Source organism: Mus pahari, chromosome 8, assembly GCF_900095145.1.
Source record: "Mus pahari chromosome 8, PAHARI_EIJ_v1.1, whole genome shotgun sequence".
NCBI classification, from domain to species: Eukaryota; Metazoa; Chordata; class Mammalia; order Rodentia; family Muridae; genus Mus; species Mus pahari.
The window spans coordinates 41,781,338-41,787,355 of NC_034597.1; the positions used below are offsets into that span (position 1 = coordinate 41,781,338).

Below are 6,018 nucleotides of genomic sequence, written 5' to 3' on the forward strand. Positions count from 1 at the left end.
CCCCCAGCCTCCCCAGCACACTCCTCCCCTCAGCCTCCCTAACACACTCCCCCCAGCCTCCCCAGAATACCCCCCCAACCTTAGCCTCCCCAGCACCTCTTTCCCCCTCCCCCCAGTCCCTGCAGCCACCAGGATACTCCCCAATCACAGGACTGTCCCATTCTTTGGGTGAGTCAGAAAGATTTCCCTCTGCTAAGAGATCCTGCAAGTGAAACACTGTTTTTCTTCATTACTTACTGAAGAGAAGTCATTCTTTTCTCTAGGTGGTGGGCTGTGTCACCTAAACTCTTGGCAAAATGCCATATACAATACATTGGAAAAATAGAACACATTTGTAAATAGTGTTCAAATACCTCATCAGAAGGTCATTTGGAAGGCACCTTTAACTAAGTTGTATTTCTGGGTCTTTACTGACGTCCAGGACCATGGCTGTAGTCTCATTATTTTACAACATGGGGGAACTTGGTCTAATGCCTGACTCTGGCAGTATACAGGGTTTGGGTTTTATTCTAAAGACACATGCTCCTTTCCCCAGCCTGGAAGCTCCGTCCTCCCCACCCTGCTTATTTGTTCATTCTTTATATCTGACTGTGCCATGCCTCCACCCCTGCCTCCAGCTGTTTGCCTGGCTCAGCTTTTCTGGAGTTGGTGTCAGTCAAGCATGACTGGCATGACATGACTCTCTCAGTTCTAGCTCTCAAGCAGAAATAGTTACTGAGGCCACTTACCTAAACTTTTAGTTTGAACTCCAGGACAAATTGGAAGCCAGTTTCTTCAGTCACACAGTCTCTGTGGTGTGGAATTTAAAAGGATTCCAAGGGGTTGGCTTCCAAGAAAAATGGGCGGAGTAAATCTGGGTCAATCTTATCTGCATAATAAAAACAAGGGCTTTGAAAACTTGGATGGGAAATCCCCCAAGGCTGCCAAGGAAAAAGAAAACACCATTTGAGCCTCCTGTGCTGATTCCCAAGGGACAGTAGAGCTAGCCACAGGGACAATGGCATATACACTTCCCAGTCTCTCACAAAGCCTTGTAACTTATGAGCTGTTTGCATCATCTACAACCAGGAGGTTTAACAAAGGACACACAGAGATCCTGGGAGTCATGCAAGAGGGAAGCCCTCCTTCTCTATCTGAATCAAATTGATGGTAGTCAGAACTCCAGATCTCCCAGCAGTGCCTCTCTTAGTGTCCTGTCTGCAGTGTGAAGGGTTCTCTACTTGTGGAGTTGTTAGGGTGAAAGTTCAGGTTGTGGCAGACTTGCTAAGCCAAACTCAGCCACTCATCCTCAATAGACCAATGAAAATGACAAATAATATCAAAAAGTGGAGAAATACAGTGGCATTCAATGTGGCAAATTGGGAAAAGGAATAAAGAGAGTCCAGTGAAGGGGCTGGAGAAATGGCTCAATGGTTAAGAGCACAGACTGCTCTTCCAGAGGTCCTGAGTTCAATTCCCAGCCACCACCATATGGTGGCTCAGAGCCATCTGTAATGGAAATCCAATGCTCTCTTCTAGTGTGTCTAAGGACAGAGACAGTGTACTCATATACATAAAATAAATAAATAAATCTAAAAAAAAAAAAAAAAGCTGGGCAGTGGTGTCTCATGCCTTTAATCCCAGCACTTGGGAGGCAGAGGCAGGTGTCCAGTCGCAAGAGTCCAGTGACACAAACCTTTAGGCTTAAGTGGATGACAAAAGGCATACATAAATAAGCAATCGTGATCAAAGTTTAGCCCCACCCATCACTGACTCATCCCTGGCTTGGCTCCAGTCTGTCCTGCAAGGTGGTCAGACAAGTCGTCAGACCCGGTATGAAAGCTCTTTCTAAGACACAACTCTCTCTCTCTCTCTCTCTCTCTCTCTCTCTCTCTCTCTCTCTCNTCTCTCTCTCTCTCTCTCTCTCTCTCTCTCTCTCTCTCTCTCTCTAGCACAAGGCCCCTCACAGTCTTTCTTTTCCTAGCAGGAGACTCCTGGGGAAATTCTTTTCTGTTGTTGTTTGCTGTTTCTTTTTAACAGGTTCAGCCTTTAGCTAAGCATGTTAAGCAAAGAGGCTTATCCAAGAGGACCAAAGCCCATGTCATCACCCATCATCCAGACACCTGGTTTCCTCCTTCTTTGCTTCCACTTTCTTCTCTGAAGGGGCAACAGTGGTGGCGGGGGCAGGAGCAGCCAGCCAGCCCCTACATTGCAGATGTAGCTTCATGTTGACCTTGGCCAAGGCCTTTGCAAACAAGCCAGCCCAGAAAGGTTCAACTAGCTGCTTTAACAATGGGGCTGTTGATCTTATCCTGTGACTGTCACCGCATCACCAGGCAGGATGAGAGAGAGCAGATGCAGGAGAGCTCAGAGATGCCTGTGACTATGACGACTGCCAGTGTGACTGCCAGAGAGACTGCCATGCTAGTCTCTGCATGAAGTGAGGGCCTCATTCAAAGGCAGCCTTAGCTTCCTTGAAGTCTAGCACGATGGCGGCGGTGGCCGCGGAATGCCTGGGGAAATTCTCATCCGCTGAGGTCTGTACCGGATAGTTTTATGTCAACTTGACACAAGCTCGAGCTATCTAAGGAGGGAAACTCAATTGAGAAAACGCCTCCATAATATCCAACTGAAGGGTACTTTCTTTATGATCAAGAAGGGAGGGACCAACTCATTCTGGATGAAGCCATCCCTGAGATGGGGATCCTGGGTTCTACAAGAAAGCCGGTAGAGCAAGCCATGAGGAGCATGCCAGTGAGAAGCATCCCCACCCCTGGCCCCCACGCCCTCTGCATCATCTCCTGCCCCCAAGTTCTTGCCCTGTTGAGTCCCTGTCCAGAGTTTCTTCAACGATGAACAGTGATATGGAAGTGTAAGCCAAATAAACCCTTTCCTCCCCAACTTAGTTTTTTGTCATGGTGTTTGGTCGCAGTAATAGTAGCTCTAAGACAGGGCCTAATGTCTCAATAGTCTGGTAGCTGAGGAGTGGGGTACAGCTGTCTTTTTTTTTTTTTTTTTAAGAGTATCTCCTAGAATAGTTATAAGAGGTTTGGAGAAGACAGAGAAGATGCCTGCCCAGAGAGGAGACCTCCAGAGTGAGCTCTACCACTTCTGGACACTTTCCACCATCTTCCATGCCTTGTCTGGAGCATTCAAGGTAGTAACAGAGCAGAGATAAAGATAAACCAAAACCACAAACATTTTCTGGAGAAAATACACAATGAAATAGCTTAGGGGAGGTCAGATTACCCTGACTGTACACCTTTTCTAGGGAGCCCCATCCTGACCTGTAAACAAAGAGTTTCTTATGGTGCTTATAAAGTTGAAAGATCAAAAGGGTTCCTCTTTCCCAGCTGGGAAGTGATCCCTTGTAAACTAGGAGTGTGAGATGACTCCCTTAGCCTGTGCCTGATGTCAAACAATGATGGCATTTAGGACTTTGAAACCCATACCCTGCCTCACTTTGGGGCTGCAGGTTGTTCTCGGTAGAAGCCTGCTCTCTGTAACCCTGGCCCCCACCTCTGAGCTTGAAGATAACAACCATGCACACCACACCTCGTTTTATGTGGCGCTTGGGGTGTAAGCCAGGGCCTCCTGCGTGTGAGGCAAGCAAGCGCCCTATCAACTATGTTCGCAGGCACGGAAGAAAAAGCTCTTCAAGGAAGAAATTTAAGATTGTTTTCCATGTGGTGTCCAAAAAAAATCAGCATCCCTAGGATGAACGAGGATGCTGTGGCAGTAGGGGTAACAAAGACCTAATGTGGCACAAGGCTGGCTTTCATGTTCCAGTAGTTTACGCACTTACGCCTATGTAAGCCAAGAAATCACGAGATTAAAATGAAATAAGCATTAAAATGATTTAACGGTTGCAGAATAGATTTTTCAAATTAGGGAATCACAGGCCAGTACTCAGACCTGCCCCCTCATTGGATGGTGGGGAATGGAGGGCTGAAGGGGAGAGGGGGAGATGCTTGTTGATTGGATAGAGATAGGGAGAGAGGCTGAGGAGTTCTGTTGTCCTAGAGAAGATGGTCATCATCACCCTCCACAGGCTGGGCTTTCTCTTGAGGGCTCCGTTTCTCCTCTCTGAGCTTCACTCCTTTCTCCTTTCTTCTACACATTGTGCAAATGGTCTTGCCTTGCTCTTCCTATCTTCCCCTCCCCCTTTCTCGATCTCCTTCTCTCTTACTCTTCCTTTTTAAAAGTCCAGATGGTTTGTAGCCCAGCCAACTTGAATATTTGTTCTGATTCTTGCTTCCAAGGTTAGAATGGCGTGTTTTACCTCCTATTGAAGACTTTGAGTCACTAAGAAGTATAGAGATGGGCCACTTTCTGTGGAAGTGTGAGAAAACGTTTCTGCACCTCAAAAGCTCTCTGGGGAGACTTGATGAGTCTGAGTGAGGCAGGGGGATGAAGGCAACTGCAGGTTTGTGGGCAGATGAGAAGCCAGGAGATGGATCTCAGTGGGCCTTAAAGGAGCAAACAGCCTACTTCACAGTCATGGCGGCCATCATTCCTCTTGATCACGCCCATGGAGTAAGACTTCCCACCTCTTATCTTGCCCCTCTACACCCCTACATCAACTCTGAGAAGAGATGGTTCAAACATCCAAGCCCTGGGTTGAGGTCAAGCAGACACACAGTGCCCTTTTCCAGATGGTCGACCCGACTTGTCTGTGAGTCCAGCAGGTGCAGTCAACAGCCCTGTCTCCAAGACACACAGACCTTATCTCCTACCCCACCTCAGACTACTGACTTTATCAGTTTTCTTCAGTTCCAGGGACAAGGTGCCCAGTGTTATGACAAGCTGTGTGTGCTCAAAGCTGAGTAGTTATATGTGCCCAAGGCTGTTTTCTGCTTCTGCTGCCAAGCCTGTCTGGCCCTTGTGTGGGAAGAAGTTTTGTTGCCCAAATTTAGAGGTCACCGTTTGTTTGTCTTTTTCATGTTGAAGTTTTTTTTTTTTTTTTTTTAAAGGCAGTCATGACATTCCTTCACTGGGCTGAATTTCCCCTTTCCTTAGTCATTAACATTCACCCTGGTCACATACGGACACTTGATCTGTGGTAAGTGTACAGTGCCCAGTGTGAGCTCTTCTCCTTATAACTTTTTTCTGTCCACATTTTCTGGTCTTTTCACTAAATTTTATTTTATGTGTATGGGTGTAGTTTTTTTTTTTCCAAGAAATTCTCCTCAACACAATTTTCTCTACAATTTCCCCTGCTTCACTCCCTCTCCTTCTGCTTTTTAAGAGCTGTTCCAACTGCCAGCATCCTCCCTCCTCCTCCTTTTCATAACAAGGGGTCATTTCACACAGATATCCTGGAGGTGAGCTGCAGAGAGTGAGCTGGGATGGACAAGTGAGTGGCCCCTCAGCTTTGGGTTGGGGACACTGGTGCCTGCTCTGGAGGGAAATGCTGACAAGGACAGGTAAAATGTCCCTAAAGTGACTGAAAGAGACCTGGGAATAACCAGGTTGGAAGATTATTTGGCCTGCTATAATGACAACAACAATAATACCAGAGAGAGAGAGAGAGAGAGAGAGAGAGAGAGAGAGAGAGAGAGAGAGAGAACCACATGCGTTTGTTCTGGCACACTGGGCAACATCTGATCCATTTAGGGAGACTTAGAACTGATAAGGTGGGAAACGGCATCTGGGGAATGAGCCTCTTTCCTTGGAACTGAAGAAAACTAATACTAGTCTGAGGTGGGGTAGGAGATAAGGCCTGTGTGTTCTGGAGACAGGGCTATGACTGTACCTGCTGGACTTGCCAGTCAGGTTGACCATCTGGAAAAGGGGACTATGTGTCTGCTTGACCTCAACCCAGGGCATGGATGTTTGAACCATCTCTTCTCAGAATTGATGTAGGGGTGGAGAGGGGCGAGAGGAGAGGTGGGAAGTCTTACTCCATGGGTGTGATCAAGAGGAACGTCATGGCCGCCATGACGTTGAAGTAGGCTGTTTGCTCCTTTCAGGCCCACTGAGATCCATCTCCTGGCTTCTCACCTGCCCACAGGATGCAGTCCCCTTCATCCCCCTGCC

At 47.4% G+C, this 6,018-nt stretch overlaps 1 protein-coding gene across 1 annotated transcript in view; it reads right to left on the reverse strand.

The window, feature by feature from the left end:
• The window catches only part of Rnase1 (ribonuclease A family member 1, pancreatic), a 2,638-nt gene extending 1,858 nt beyond the window's left edge, over window positions 1-780 (reverse strand). The window contains exon 1 of the mRNA XM_021204090.1: window positions 729-780. The gene's annotated coding sequence lies outside the window, so the exon portion shown is untranslated. The remainder of the gene's footprint in view (window positions 1-728) is intronic.
• Window positions 781-6,018: the final 5,238 nt, after the last annotated feature.